The 16944-nt window shown below is 41.7% G+C and overlaps 1 long non-coding RNA gene across 1 annotated transcript; it reads right to left on the bottom strand.

Annotated features, from left to right (window-relative positions):
* Window positions 1-6885: 6885 nt before the first annotated feature.
* LOC123725230 (uncharacterized) lies at window positions 6886-14536 on the bottom strand. Its single transcript, XR_006757748.2, has 3 exons — window positions 10228-14536; window positions 9705-10074; window positions 6886-9587 (listed from the first exon to the last, which is right to left on the bottom strand). It is a non-coding gene; the product is annotated as an uncharacterized LOC123725230 (long non-coding RNA).
* Window positions 14537-16944: the final 2408 nt, after the last annotated feature.

Genomic DNA, 16944 nt, shown 5'->3' on the forward strand with positions numbered 1-16944 from the left:
AAAGATCCCTTTTTAATAGAAAAAAGACTCAAGTGAAAGTCACTCAGTATGATACTACTAGAGTAAAAGTCTAAAATGATTTGGTTTTAAATATACTTAAGTATCAAAAGTAAAAGTATGAATGATAAAAAATCCTTATTTAACAAACCAGATGGCACAATATATTACATTTACGATCAGCCTGGGTCACACCCCAACATTCACATAATTGACAAATTAAGCATTTGTTTAGTGAGTCCGCCAGATCATATGCGGTACGGATGACCAGCGATGTTCTCTTGATAAGTGTGTGAATTGGACCACTTTCTGTCCTGCAAAGCATTGAAAATGTAATGACTTTTTTTGGTTGCCAGGGAAAATGTATGGAGTGAAAAGTACTTTACTTCACTATATTCCGAAAGAAAATAAATTGTCAAAAATACAAATGGTAAAGTACAGATTCCCCCCCCCCCCCCCCCCAAAAAAAAAGTACTTTGGTATTTTAAAGTATGTTTACTTAAGTACTTTACACCACTGAAAATAGGAAACAGAAAAAGTTGGGTAGCCTATAATTAATACATTCGAGAGTGCCTATCCCTAAAAGTTAAAAGGCCCTAGAATGTAAATGTAGCATAATGGCACAGCGTTTCATAAACTTTACTGTGGGAATGTTATGTTCATATGCTTCAGTTTACTTACATATGACTGGTTTCCCATTTGTCTTCTGCAATTACAAGGTATCAGTGTGCATTTTAGCATCTGGCAAACAAACAAAGCATGCCAGCCGAGCCACAACACTAAACAATACATTAATTGATGTACCTATCTCAGGGCCATCGGACTGTAAAATAGCCATCAATAGCCGGCAACCACCCGGTTACTCAACCCTGCACCTTTAGAGGCTGCTGCCCTATAGACACGGAATCATTGGCCACTTTAATAATGGAATGCTGGTCATTGTGACTTGTGTGTTGTTGCGTGGGTCCTGAGGTCCTCAAAAGGTTCTACAGCTGCAACATCGAGAGCATCCTGACTGGTTGCATCACTGCCTGGTACAGCAATTGCAAGGCTTCTGACCGCAAGGCACTACAGAGGGTAGTGCGTACGGCCCAGTATATCACTGGGGTTAAGCTGCCTGCCATCCAGGACCTCTACACCAGGCGGTGTCAGAGGAAGGCCCTAAAAATTGTCAAAGACCCCAGCCACCCTAGTCATAGACTGTTCTCTCTACTCCGCATGGCAAGAGGTACCGGAGTACCAAGTCTAGGACAAAAAGGCTTCTCAGCAGTTTTTACCCCCAAGCCATAAGACTCCTGAACAGGTAATCAAATGGCTACCCGGACTATTTGCATTGTGTGCCCCCCCCTGTCTAGCCTGGGTTAGGGTTAGGGTTGCCTGTCTTTTTACTGTTTTATTTCTTTACTTACCTATTGTTCACCTATTACCTTTTTTGCACTATTGGTTAGAGCCTGTAAGTAAGCATTTCACTGTAAGGTCTACACCTGTTTGTATTCGGCGCATGTGATGACAACTTTGATTTGTTAATTTGTAAGATACTGCTGGAACTAGGAACACAAGCATTTCACTACACCAGCAATAACAAATGCTAAAAATGTGTATTTGACTAATAACATTTGATTTAATTGAATTGCACTAGAACAGTGACAAACAGTGCCCACAAACTGTTAGGGCCTACATAAAGCTGTCCCAACAGCAGATCTTTCTTATCAGCACCATGGAGTGAATCCTTATCACTGCTACACCTGGCTATCAGCGGAGCCTTGTCTGGCAGCGAAACCGTTAATTCAGTCTCATTTACTGTCTTTAAAAAAAAACTTGCTTAAACAATTGTGGTTTCTACTGACAATTGAGATGTACAAACTATGGCATAAGGGAATGAGGAGAGGATAAGAGGCAATCCATTAATTTCGATTAAGACAATGAGCGTGCTAAGACGGACCTAGTCAATATAACTATTTGTTCAGCACTTTTGAAATGTACAGTGGTTCCTCATTTAAAAGTTGCTGCGGTATGGTACAGCGTGTTACAGTGCATGACGTCATAGTATTTTACTGTCAGCCATTGTCCGCCTTAATGCTGTTAATGGTCGTTGAAACCACCAGAAGATGTCTTTGAGGGGGACTTTATGAAGCTTGTTGGCGCTTGCTACCTTTCCCAAATAATCCTACAGAGGTTCATGCAGGCCAGATGTTTTAGTTGCTATACCTGAAATATATATCTGAAAGAGCATAAGTTAATAAAAATAAAAAACATATTTTTTATTTCACCATTATTTAACCAGGTAGGCCAGTTGAGAACAAGTTCTCATTTACAACTGCGACATGGCCAAGATAAAGCAAAGCAGTGTGACAAAAACAATACATTTTATTGACATGAAGCAACCATAACCTCAGCTACTATAGTACAGAGAAATACATCTTAAAACATGCTATTCTATTATTTTGTCTTAGTATCATGTTTTTGTATGACCTTCCTAAACACAATATTAATGGATTTATTTGTGATTGTGTATATTAAATGTATTTATTAGACTGGCGGCTATTGGTAGGCTGCTCGTTGAGTCCCAGCTATTCTACTCTTAATATGTGTAACCGATGTGAAATGGCTAATTAGTTAGCAGTGATGCGCGCTAATAGCGTTTCAATCAGGTGGCGTCACTCGCTCTGAGACCTGAAGTAGTTGTTCCCCTTGCTCTGCAAGGGCCGTGGCTTTTGTGGCGCAATGGGTAACGATGCTTCATGGGTGTCAGATGTTGATGTGTGCAGAAGGTCCCTGGTTCAAGCCCAGGTTGAGGAGAGGGACGGAAGCTATACTGTTACATATGCATACCGCATATCAGACCTTAAGGGGTTTTTAAGGGTGAAATACTCAGTAAGTTTTTGTATTTTTTTATGATATTTATCTTAATGTAAGCAAACTGCTAGAGTGTAAAATACAAATATTTGGTAAATTCAGGGACGTGGGTTCAAGGTTTTTATTGAAATGACATGAAGGGCTGTAGGACGAAGAGTCCTGTTTACTGTAGCTGTCTTAACGTTACAACTTACATATTGGCCTAAAGGACTACTTCAATATATAATCAATCTATCATTCATGCGTGTGTGCATTACAGCACACATACATCTCGCCGACGTCTGCCCGATGTAGTATGGAGAGCGTTTGCACATTGGCTAGATGTCGCCGAGACGTTGGCATTAGATCGCATTTGCTCGTCAGCCACTGTTTGGATGATGCATGTCAAAGCTGCTAAATTATACTTTAATAAGCAGGCAGAGCTTACTCCTTGATCTCCTTAATGTCATTATCATTAGTAGGCAAACATACATTAAACATCCATTAATACATTTCAAGTCCCTAAAAATAGAAATCTACTTTACAGGAGTCTGTTGTCCTGCTAGCCCATCATGGTTGGATGGCTTCTTTTGTATTCCAATGTATTGAATGAATGTATTAATTACAGTCATTTACCATTCTCATTCTCGGTGTGGAAACGTTGTTTGCAGTTGTTTGCACTTGTTTGCACTTGTGAAAAACAAGTGTTTGAAAACATGATTTCAAAATGCCTCCAGCTCACATTGTAAAGCGTTGGGTGACGCTTTGATAGCCTGTTGCCTGCACTTGAATGGTGTGAGGTACGCTTCAATTACCAGAAATAAAATAATGCAAATTATTCTATAAACGGATAAGCAGGACGTCAAATGTATTTTCACACAGAAATTACAGCCAGAAATGTTAGGATTTTTGTACGGAAAATTATGTGGATTATAATAAATTGACATATTTGTAGGGGTTGTTGCATTTGTCTGGGTGGCCAGATACAAATGAGTTTCGATCACCGATTTGCTACTATGAGGATTCGTCCAATTTAATGGCTCATCAATGCGTGATCTGTGACCAATGTCCATCACTACTGTCAGCCGAGAACTGTATTCCAAAAATAAAAACAGCATCGATAGTGGTAGAAATATATTATTGAATTACATATTTTTAAATTTTTTTTAACTTTCAAAATGCATATGTTTATCGGGCTACTGTGCAGTGTGGCAAAAACCAACAGGACAATGAGATGTTTACTGTAGCCTATGTACTGTATGCTTAATTCCTTAGCCTGCTTTCCCTTATTTATGTGCCTAGTGGTGACACTACAGAACCTGGTTCAATCCCGGGCTGTATCACAACCGGCCATGATCGGGAGTCCCGTAGGGCGGCGCACAATTGGCCCAGTGTCATCTGGGTTTGGCCTTTATTTTAAAATAAGAATATGTTCTTAACTGACTTACCTAGTTAAATGAAGTTAAATAAAATAAATGTCCAGACTTTCTCAGTGACCTCAAGTACTCATTAACTCTGTCTCAAATTATTTTTCGGGTTGCATCACTCATGGACAGAAACTTCGGAAACACAGTATTCATGATGAATACTCTGAGGTTCACTGGTAAGCCAAATTTGCCTCGGCATCCATCCCAGTTGGTATTCTGTGTCCACTCGTGGTATCACTCATGGTGAGCAGTTCGTCAAGTTCTGGTGTCAGAAGAAGAATGGAAATGTCAGGGTAAACCGACGACCTGACAAACCCGCCACAATTGTTGCCTCTGCCTTTCGGAGGTGGAGTTCCAGAGCTCACAGGTGTGCCTGGCATGGATGGTGACTCCATCATCTCATCCCTCACCCTCTTCAACATGTACCGGTAGCGCCATAGTTTTCAGCAAGCCAGCTTCTTTCTATGTCCACGAGTGGACACACTCTGTTCTCTTTGGTCTCAATGAAAACATTGAGATAAACAGAATTATGCGAGGAGTACTGGAAAGTTGTAACTCCAGGTTACAATAGGCCGGAAGTATACAGCAGACTTCTCACTTTGATTATGCTGTAGCACATACTGTAGCTAAACTCTGCAAAAAAAGAAACGTCCCTTTTTCAGGACCCTGTCTTCCAAAGATAATTCGTAAAAATCCAAATAACTTCACAGATCTTCATTGTAAAGGGATGTTTCCCATGCTTGTTCAATGAACCATAAACAATTAATGAACATGCACCTGTGGAACGGTTCTTAAGACACTAACCGCTTAGAGATGGTAGGCAATTAAGGTCAAAGTTATGAAAACTTAGGACACTAAAGAGGCTTTTTACTGACTCTGAAAAACACCAAAAGAAAGATGCCCAGGGTCCCTGCTCATCTGCGTGAACATGCCTTAGGCATGCTGCAGAGAGGCATGAGGAATATAGATGTGTCCAGGGCAATAAATTGCAATGTCTGTACTGTGAGACGCCTAAGACAGCACTACAGGGAGACAGGACGGACAGCTGATCGTCCTCGCAGTGGCAGACCACGTGTAACAACACCTGCACAGGATCGGTACATCTGAACATCACACCTGTGGGACAGGCACAGGATGGCAACAACAACTGCCCGAGTTACACCAGGAACGCACAATCCCTCCATCAGTGCTCAGACTGTCCGCAATAGGCTGAGAGAGGCTGGACTGAGGGCTTGTAGGCCTGTTGTAAGGCAGGTCCTCACCAGATATCACCAGCAACAACATGGCCTATGGACACAAACCCACGTCGCTGGACCAGACAGGACTGGCAAAGAGTGCTCTTCACTGACCAGTCTCACCGGGGGTGATGGTCAGATTCGCGTTTATCGTCGAAGGAATGAGCGTTACACCAAGGCCTGTACTCTGGAGCGGGATTGGTTTGGAGGTGGAGGGTCCGTCATGGTCTGGGGCGGTGTGTCACAGCATCATTGCAGGCAATCTCAACGCTGTGCATTACAGGGAAGACATCCTCCTCCCTCATGTGGTCCCCTTCCTGAAGGCTCATCCTGACATGACCCTCCATGACAATGCCACCAGCCATACTGCTCGTTCTGTGCGTGATTTCCTGCAAGACAGGAGTGCCAGTGTTCTGCCATGGCCAGCAAAGAGCCCAGATCTCAATCCCTTTGAGCATGTCTGGATCAGAGGGTGAGGGCTAGGGCCATTCCCTCCCAGAAATGTCCGGGAACTTGCAGGTGCCTTGTAACATCTCACAGCAAGAACTGGCAAATCTGGTGCAGTCCATGAGGAGGAGATGCACTGCAGTACTTAATGCAGCTCGTGGCCACACCTGATACTGTTACTTTTGACCCCCCTTTGTTCAGGGACACATTATTCCACATGTCTGTGGAACTTAACCCAGACGACGCTGGGCCAATTGTGCACCACCCCATGGGCCTCCCGGTCGGCTGCAACAGAGCCTGGGCTCGAACCCAGAATCTCTGGTGGCACAGCTAGCACTGTGATGCAGTGCCTTAGACCACTGCGCCACCCAGGAGGCCCAGGAACTTGTTCAGTTTATGTCTCAGTTGTTGAGTCTTATGTTCATACAAATATGTTAAGTTTGCTGAAAATAAACGCAGTTGACAGTGAGAGAACGTTTCTTTTTTTGCTATGTTTATGATGACAATGACCCAAAACACACTGCCGACCAGGTTTGCATTGCAAATGAGGGCATAAACTCTGTCAAGACGCCAGCAGAGTAAGTAGACCTACAGTACAACACTTTTTGAAAGCACATTACTCAACACTAGTGTCTCACCTCGCCTACAGTATAACTCTACATGTAGGTCTCCTGATTTAAACCTGATTCAACTTGTTTGGCATCAACTGAAAACATGAATCTGTAATTCTGCCAAGCCTACAGGCAAAGATGATCTGGTGAAGGCCATTAAGACGTTTTGGCTTGAGAAACTGACAATGGAACAAATACATTGATCCTCTCAGCAAGGTTTTACCTGTGGGGGAAGTACAACTAAAATGTAGCTGAAATAAACATCTGCATTTTGAATCAGTATTTTTTATAATCATTATTTTATTAATGAAAACATAAAGATGTTGATGAACAGATACTGTATATGCGTCTTTCTTTTAGAAAAATATAAATCATGACCTATTATAAGGTTGACTTGATTATAATAAATTGACATTTGTAGGGGGTTGATACATTTTCCGGTAGGACAAATCAGGTCTGTGATATTGATACATTTCTAACTTTAGTCTTGTTTCAGGTGAACTGTTGTGTCCTCACATTTGGTCTGATAATTTCCCCATAACCTCCAAAATGTTCTCTTTCAACGACACTTCAATATACACTACTGTTCAAAAGTTTTGCGTCACTTAGAAATGTCCTTGTTTTTGAAAGAAAATTGTCCATTTAAAATAACATCAAATTGATCAGAAATACAGCGTAGACATTGTTAATGTTGTAAATGACTATTGTAGCTGGAAACAACAGATTTTTTAAAATGGAATATCTACATAGGCATACAGAGGCCCATTATCAGCAACCATCACTCCTGTGTTCCAATGGGTCGTTGGGTTTGTGGGTTAGATTACAGGCTCAAAATGGCCAGAAACAAAGCACTTTCTTCTGAAACTCGTCAGTCTATTCTTGTTCTCAGAAATTGCCAAGAAACTGAAGATATCGTACAAGGCTGTGTACTAATCCCTTCACAGAACAGCGCAAACTGGCTCTAACCAGAATAGAAAGACGAGTGGAAGGCCCCAGTGCACAAATGAGCAAGAGGACAAGTACATTAGAGTATCTAGTTTGAGAACAAGTCCTCAACTGGCAGCTTCATTAAATAGTACCCGCAAAACACCAGTTTGCACGTCAACAGTGAAGAGGCAACTCCGGGATGCTGGCCTTCTAGGCAGAGTTGCAAAGAAAATATTAAGATGAGCCAAAGAACACAGACACTGGACAGAGGAACTTTTTTTACATTGTTTGCAACCTAATATGTGACACGTATTAATGCCAAAATAACATGCAAAACAGGCAGGCAAAACTGTGTGCAAATGTGTAAGAAAAAAATCGAATCTATTCTGAATTCAGACTGTAATGTAAAAAATGTTGAATATGTCGAGGGGCATGAATACTTTCTGAAAGCACTATATATCTAAAACAAGTGTCATTTGTATTTACAATTCTCTTATCCAAACGGATTACTCATTTACCTAGCTCTTTCTCAAGTTGCAAATTAAAGTTCATGGAGAATGGTGTTAATTTTTTATAATACAAATATATAAATAAAAAAAATCTAAATTTGTAAAAACATATTAAACATTTTATTTTACTCCCTTTTCTCCCCAATTTCGTGGTATCCAATTGGTAGTTACAGTCTTGTCTCATCGCTGAAACTCCCGTACGGACTCGGGAGAGGCGAAGGTCGAGAGTCATGCGTCCTCCGAAACATGACCCAACCAAGCCACACTGCTTCTTGACTAGGGGTGGGTATCGTTAAGATTTTAACGGTATTACTACTCTTACCGATACTGCTTAATGATCTGGTACTTTAATGGTATACTTAACAGTTATTTTTTTTATTTATTTTTTACGGGAAAAAATTAAACAAATTAAGAACAGAATTAACATTGCTTTATTTTCTGAAATATAAAATAAATAAAATAAACTATTATTTACAGCAAAAGAAACAGCAATGTTTTGAACAAATCACTTTTATAGACTCTAATGCTGTGATGATGGAAATGTAAAACAAATTAAATAAACAATATTTTCCTGCAAAATAATATACAGTGGTATAGAGCAGGGGAATGCAGGTAGGCTGCAAAAGGACTAATAGTTCTTAGCAGTTCTTCTGGAGAAAGATCAACATATTCCCTTCTCTGGCAGAAGTCGGGACCTCTCCTGGCTTATTGTGTTCGCTGCAGTCGAAAATACCCTTTCGCTAGGGGTTGAGGAGTCTTGAGCACAGAGGTAGCTTGTTACAATGTTTGTGAGGAGGGGCAGAGTAGCTCTTCTCCCACCACCACGTCACAGGATCTTCAGCCATGGGGATGGGAGGCAGGCCTTTGTAGAGCTCGACCTCTAGGTCAACATGCTCACTGAAGGTGAGGGACGAGGTCTCCTGTTGGATCGTCAACCTCAACTCCCTGTCCTCCTCTGAGAACAGCTCCTCCAAGGATCTCCTTGTTTTGTACAATGGAGGGACTGTCTCCTCCATTTCCTCTCCTTCTCCGTCAGACTCCTCCTCCTGTTGCTGGTGCTCTGTGTCTGTCTGCTCCGGCTCCTCTGACAGCCCTGGTGTTGCTCCTGTCACATTGGCCTCAACAGTTGCCTTCCTCAGCCCGTCCCAGGTGGCGTCACTCACCGGCCTCCCTTTAAATCTGGGGTCCATTGCTGTGGCCTCATGCAGGAAGGCCTGAATGTCCTCATCCTGATAGCGCTCGGAGAGGTTCTCCCACACCTTCTCTTTGATGGTTGCCACAAACGTATCGTCATGCTTCACAGTGAAGTGCTTTTCCAATTATTGGAGGATGGGTACGATCTGTCCACAGGTGGCATTCTTGTCACATGACACACACAGTGTGGATGTATAGAGGATTCTCATGAGCTGGACAAACTCCACAGCCTTATGGAAGTCCTCATCCTTCAGACGGTTCAGGTTGTCTTTGGTCATTGCTTTTCGCAGTCGTGGGTCCAAGGTTGCTGCTTGGATCGCTGGATACTGCTCCATGAATCTCTCTATCATTAGATAGAGTTCCATCTGGTCTTGGCATCAAGGATGAGTGAGTGTTGCGGAAGGCCTGAAACAACAACAAAAAACAACATACATTTAATTACCGCACACTTGAATATTGAATTAAATTGTTAAATGTGGGAATTTCAAAATAATACTTTAATAGATTGAACTGGCTTCTTACCAAGGAGCTGCTGCTTTTCCTTCAAGACTGTTTTGGGCATCGAGGATCTCTTGAACCACATGACCACTGCTCTGATTCGGGCTGCCCATTTATCAATGGAAGTCATTTTGTAGATTGTGTGGAGGACCTTCTGGTGTGGAGGACCTTCTGTTTTACACTGCCCTGGCTTGTGAAGTGCACTGTAGCAGTGAGATAGTGGTCCTGACAGAGGCTGGTCCACCCATCTGATGTGATGGCCAGCTTTGGCACGTCCTTCAGCTCAGTGATCACATTGGCCTTTTCTACACCACACCAGGTAGGAATGAATGTGTCACTGAGGTAACTCCTGGAGGGAGGGGTATATTTGGGGTTGAGTGACTTGGTCATCTCCCTAAAGTAAAACAAATAGAGTTTTCATGTGTTGAATTATCATTATTGTGTTGTTGTGTATTGTATTGTGGAGTGATGGGACTAACATACAACCCTTTTATACTACTATATCCTAAAATTGAATACAACTCAATATATACTGACAGACTGTTACCTAAAGCCCTTGGACTCCACTGTTGCAAAGGGGTGTAGGCCTTTCACTATGAACTTGGTCACGTCTAGGTGGCACTCATTCACCCTCTCCTCAGTCATCCTCCCACTAGCTGCCAGCATGAAGGGGCTTTGGGCTTGTCTTTGGCTTGGACCAGCGTTATTAGAGGGAGGAGTGGGTCAGTTCATTGTAGCTGCAACTTTAACAAAAAAGTTGCAAAATCTTTAAATGGGTGATTGAATTTATGAACGCACCCACAGCTAAACAATCAGCTGGCTAATGGTTCCTTTTGATCATGAACCCATGTTCGCATAATTAAGTTAACTCTGTGTGTGGGATCTAGGCTGCTAGCATACCTAACATAGATCGGACAACGAGAGATGAACTACGAGCTAGGCAGTCGAAAACTGCATTTCTCTGCCTGTACATGATGCACTTTCGATAGATGTTTGGACAGATTGCTCCTGTTTCCGCCCTTACTAGCAAAAGTCTTGTTGCACTTGTGGCAATGAGCATTGTCAGCATCGACTCTGGTGAATTGTAACCGCACTTTTGAACGTTTAGTTCTCTCTGCCATCGTCACTAATTAAGAGCAGGGTCTTTCGTGTGTGTGTGTGTGTGTGTGTGTGTGTGTGTGTGTGTGTGTGTGGCTTCCGTTTAAGAAACGTTTTTCAACAGAATTGGTGGATTGAATCCTCCTCTCACCTTTTCCCATCGTTTGTGGACTTCAATGCACAAAACATGTATGTGACCAGGCAAAAAAAACATTTCCAAGCTGTTGTCACCATATTAGCTAAAGTAACATAATAGTCAACATAGCTAATAGAACTAATGCGTTAGTAAACCCACTACAATCATGCAGTAATTTTACAGTTACTCAGTAAGCAGTTGAGCAATTACATCGGCGGGCCCTGGTTGCAATAAATTTGTAAAACCAAAATCTTACCTTAACTTGGAAGAGTTCCAGTGTTGTGTTGGATAGTCATAGCCAGCCAGCTAACATAACATCCCTCTGTTTGAGCAGGTTGTTTGAGTAGTCTAAACTAGCTAGCTGCATTTGCTAGCTATGTAAGTGAAACTAAAAGTGAAAAAAAATCTAAATCTCTCTCTTTCTCTCTTGCTTCTCCTTCATTTAGGAAGAAATTAATTTGTTGAAAACTGTTCAACTATTTTCTTTCTCTCTCTGAGTCAACTACTCATCACATTTTATGCACTGCAGTGCTAGCTAGCTGTAGCTTATGCTTTCAGTACTAGATTCATTCTCTGATCCTTTGATTGGGTGGACAACATGTCAGTTCATGCTGCAAGAGCTCTGATAGGTTGGAGGACGTCCTCTGGAAGTTGTATTAATTACTGTGTAAGTCTATGGAAGGGGGTGAGAACCATGAGCCTCCTAGGTTTAGTATTGAAGTCAATGTACCCAGAGGAGGATGGAAGCTAGGTGTCCTCCGGCTACATCATGGTGCTACCCTACAGAGTGCTGTTGAGGCTACTTTAGACCTTGGTTGCAAAACAGTGTTTTAATGAATTATTTGGTGACGTGAATATATTTAGTATAGTTTCTAAAATGGATAACTTTTTAAAATGTTTTACCTTTTTTTTTTTTTATTCACTGAGGAGGATGGTCCTCCCCTTCACTGGTTTACGGACATTTTCAATCTCTCCCTATCCCAGTCTGCTGTCCTCACTTGCTTCAAGATGTCCACAATTGTTCCTGTACCCAAGAAGGCGAAGGTAACTGAACTAAATGACTATCATAGCACTCACTTCTGTCATCATGAAGTGCTTCGAGAGGCTAGTTAAGGATTATATCACCTCCCCTTACCCGCACCTTAGACCCAATGCAATTTTCATACCGCCAAATTAGATCAACTGCTGACACCATCGCACTGCACACTGCCCTATCCTATCTGGATAAGAGGAATACCTATGTAAGAATGCTGTTCATTGACTACAGCTAAGCCTTCAACACCATAGTACCATCCAAGCTCATCATTATGGTCGGGCCCTGGGTCTGAACCCCGCCCTGTGCAACTTTGTCCTGGACTTCCTGACGGGCCGCCCCCAGGTGGTGAAGGTAGGCAACCTCCGCTACAACGGTGCGTGCTCAGCCCCCTCTTGTGCTCCCTGTTCACCCATGACTGCATGGACAACATGCCTAGAACTCAATCATCAAGTTTGCAGACGACACAACAGTAGTAGGCCTGATTACCAACAATGACGAGACAGTCTACAGGGAGGAGGTGAGGGCCCCGGCGGAGTGGGGCCAGGAAAATAACCTCTCCCTCAATGTCAACAAAATGAAGAGGCTGACTTCAGGAAACTGCAGAGGGAGCATGCCCCTATCCACATTGATGGGACCACAGTGGAGAAGGTGGAAAGCTTCAAGTTCCTCGGCGTACACATCACTGACCATCTGAAATGGTCCACCCACACAGACAGTGTGGTGACGAAGGCGCAACAGCACCTCTTCAACCTCAGGAGGCTGAAGAAATTCGGCTTGGCCCCTAAAACCCTCACAAGATACACAATTGCTTTGCTGGTGACACTGTCTGTGATTTATTTAGTATTCAAGGCACACTTCACCAAAATGTCTATCACAGCATTCTGCAGCAATAGGCCATTCCAACTGGTTTGTGCTTAGTGGGACTATGATTTGTTTTTCAACAGGACAATGACCGAACACACCTCCAGGCTGTGTAAGGGCTATCTGACCAAGAAGGAGAGTGATGGAATGCTGCATCAGATGACGTGGCCTCCACAATCACCCGACCTCAACCCAATTGAGATGGTTTGGGATGAGTTGGACCGCAGAGTGAAGGAAAAGCAGCCAACATGTGCTCAGCATATGTGGGAACTCCTTCAAGAACATTGGAAAAGCAATCCAGATGAAGCTGGTTGAGAGAATACCAAGAGTGTGCAAAGCTGTCATCAAGGCAAAAGGTGTTTACTTTGAAGAATCTAAACTATAAAATATATTTTGATTTGTTTAACACTTTTTTGGTTACTACATGATTCCATATGTGTTATTTCATAGTTTCGATGTCTTAACTATTATTCTACAATGTAGAAAATAGTAAAAATAAACAAAAACCCTTAAATGAGTAGGTCTGTCCAAACCTTTGGCTGGTACTGTATATACAGTGCCTTCGGATAGTATTCAGACCCATTGACTTTTTCCACATTTTGTTACGTTACAGACTTATTCTAAAATTGATTAAATAACAAATAATCCTCAGCAATTTACACACAATACCCCATGACGACAAAGCGAAAACAGGTTTCGTTGGGGCTACAGGTTAGCAATGAACCCCGAGTCGGGATTGCTAACAAGGCTGGAAATTCAAAACATCAAAAATCTAATAATTTCAATTTCTCAAACAATCAACTATTTTACACAATTTAAAAGATAAACATCTCCTTAATCTAACCACATTGTTCGATTTTCAAAGAGGCTTTACGGCAAAAGCATAAAGTTAGATTATGTTAGGACAGTACATAGCCACAAAAGTACAAACATCCATTTTCAATTCAAGGTCAGGCGTCACCAAAAGCAGAAACCAGCTACAATTATGCACTAACCTTTGTCAATCTCCATCAGATGACACTCCTAGGACATTATGTTATACAATACATGCATTTTTTGTTCCATCAAGTTCATATTTATATCCAAAAACAGCATTTTACAGTAGCGTGAAATTCAGATTTCTTTCTTCTCTGAAATGCTTCCGGTGAACATAACAAAATTACTATTCGAAAACATTGGTAAATTATAATATTGTCATTCAAAGAATAATATATTATCATCTCGTAATTGCTACCGAATGGCCAGATCTCAAAATAACTTTACTGGGAAATCACATTTTGCAATAAACGGGGTGCTATGCTAAGAACAATAAGCTATGCTATACAGTTAGCATAATCTAATATCGATAATAACATTGTAAATATCCCCTTACCTTTGATTATCTCCATCAGAAGGCACTGCCAGGATTTCCCAGGTCCGGAACAAATGTGGTTTCTTTTGACAAAGTTCATAATTTATGTCCAAATAACACCAAGTACTTAGCGTTCATTATGCTCCCACAAAACGTGGTGGGGGGGTGTAAAATCACGCCGAAAAGCTAAAGAAACCTAGTAAATAATCTATTTACGTTAGTTCAAACATGTCAAATGTTGTTTAGCATTAATCTTTTGGTCCATTTTTAACGTTAAACATCAGTAATATTTTCACACAACCTATCCTATGTCTAGATAAACAATGATGACAAACTCACGCTTCTCAGATTTATGCGCAGGCGCAAAGAAATGAAGTGATGACATGTCAACTTCCCTGCATTCTAATTTGCTCTCTGTTTATCATAGACGCTTCAAACAACTTTATAAAGATCGTTGACATCTAGTGGAAGCCGTAGGTGTTGCGAAATGAATCCTTTCTCACTATGGTATCTATAAAACAATGACACTAAATAGTACAGTCACAAAATTCACATTTTTTTAAATCTATTTTTCACAGGTTTTTGCCTGCAATATGAGTTTTGTTATACTTACAGACACCATTCAAACTGTTTTAGAAAATTCAGAGTGTTTTCTATCCGAATGTGTTAATAATATGCATATCCTAGCTTCTGAGTTGGTGTAGGAGGCAGTTAAAAATGGGCACATATTTTTTTCAAAATGTCTCAATACTGCCCCCGAGCCCCAACAGGTTAAGACATTTTTGCAAATTTAGAAAAAAAATCTCAAACAGAAATACCTTATTTACAAAAGTATTCTGACCCTTTCTATGACACTTGAACTTGAGCTCACGTCATCCTGTTTCCATTGATCATCCATGAGATGTCTCTACAACTTGATTGGAGTCCACCTGTGATAAATTAAATTGAATGGACATGATTTAGAAAGGCACACACCTGTCTATATAAGTTCCAACAGTTGACACTGTATATCAGAGAAAAAACCAAGCCATGAGGTCCGAGACAGGATTCTGTTGAGGCACAGATCTGGGGAAGGGTACACCAACATTTCTGCAGCATTGAAGGTCCCCAAGAACACAGTGGCCGCCATCATTCTTAAATGGAAGAAGTTTGGAACCACCAAGACTCTTCCAAGAGCTGGCCATGCAATTAAACCGAGCATTCGGGGGAGAAGGGCCTTGATCAGGGAGGTGACCAAGAACCACATGGTCACTCTCACAGAGCTCCAGAGTTCCTCTGTGAAAATAGGAAAACCTTCCAGAAGGACAACCATCTCTGCAGCACTCCACCAATCAGGCCTGGCAGAGTGGCCAGATGGAAGCCACTCCTCAGTAAAAGGCACATGACAGCCCACTTGGAGTTTGCAAAAAGGCACCTGAAGGACTCTCAGACCATGAGAAACAAGATTCTCTGGTCTGATGAAACCAAGATTGAACTCTTTACCCTGAATGCCAAGTGTCACGTATGTAAAAAACCTGGCACCATCCATATAGTGAAGCATGGTAATGGTAGCATCATGCTGTGGGGATGTTTGTCAGCGGCTGGGAGACTAGTCAGGATTGAGGGAAAGTTGAGCGGAGCAAAGTACAGAGAGACCCTTGATGAAAATCTGCTCCAGAGAGCTCAGGCCCTGACTGGGGAGAAGGTCCACCTTCCAACAGGAAAACGACCCTAAGCACACAGCCAAGACAACACAGGAGTGGCTTCGGCATAAGTCTCTGAATGTCCTTGAGTGGCCCAGTAAGAACCTGGACTTGAAGCAGATCGAACATCTCTGGAAAGAACTGAAAATAGTTGTGCAGCGACACTCCCCATCCATCTTGACAGAGCTTCAGAGGATCTGTAGAAAAGAATGGAAGAAACTCCCCAAATACAGGTGTGCCAAGCTTGTAGCTTCATACCCAAGAAAAACCTAGGCTTTAATCGCTGTCAAAGGAGTTAAGGGTCTGAATACTGATATTTCAGTTTTAATTTGTAAGAAATAAAAGAGATAAAAAACAGTTTTCCTTTGTCACTGTGGTGTATTGTGTGTAGACTGATCTATAAATCTATTTAATCAATTTTAGAATAAGTCTGTAACGTAACAAAATGTGGAAAAAGTAAACGGGTCTGAATCACTGTATATACATACACACTCCGGACTCCGACATTGCTCTTCCTAATATTTCTGTTTCTTAATTCCATTATTATTAGCTTTTTTTGATTTGTGTGTATTGTTGTGTATTGTTAAGATATTACTGCACTGTTGGAGCTAGGAACACAAGCATTTCACCACACCCGCTATAACATCTGCTAAATATGTGTATGCAACCAATACAATTTGATTTGATTTTGATTTAAAGGTGGTGGAATTATCAGGGACTTATTAAGTCAAGGTCAGAATATGGAATATCTATAGACACACCTCCGCCACACCTTCATTTATTCCATCTCACCAACAATGAATAGCAGGTGTATAGCACCCGATTCTCATGGTGAGAATACACAGAGAGAAAAGCACATCAAAAAGGAATTAAAAAAAGGACGCATGTGCAGTGAGAGGGTGTTTTCGTGTAGTAGTAAGGGCTCACGAGGAAGGAAGCTATACTGTTCAGCGGCAGCATGACCGTCATTACAGTGGTGTCATGACTGGGATACCTTGTAGTGGACTCGGGAGGTGCCGCTCTTTTTCATGGTCCTTCGAGACGGATCCAAAGAAGCACAAACACAAAAATAGGCACATCAGGAATTAAATTAATACAAC

Source organism: Salmo salar, chromosome 11 (assembly GCF_965601325.2).
Source record: "Salmo salar chromosome 11, fSalSal1, whole genome shotgun sequence".
Classification (NCBI taxonomy): domain Eukaryota; kingdom Metazoa; phylum Chordata; class Actinopteri; order Salmoniformes; family Salmonidae; genus Salmo; species Salmo salar.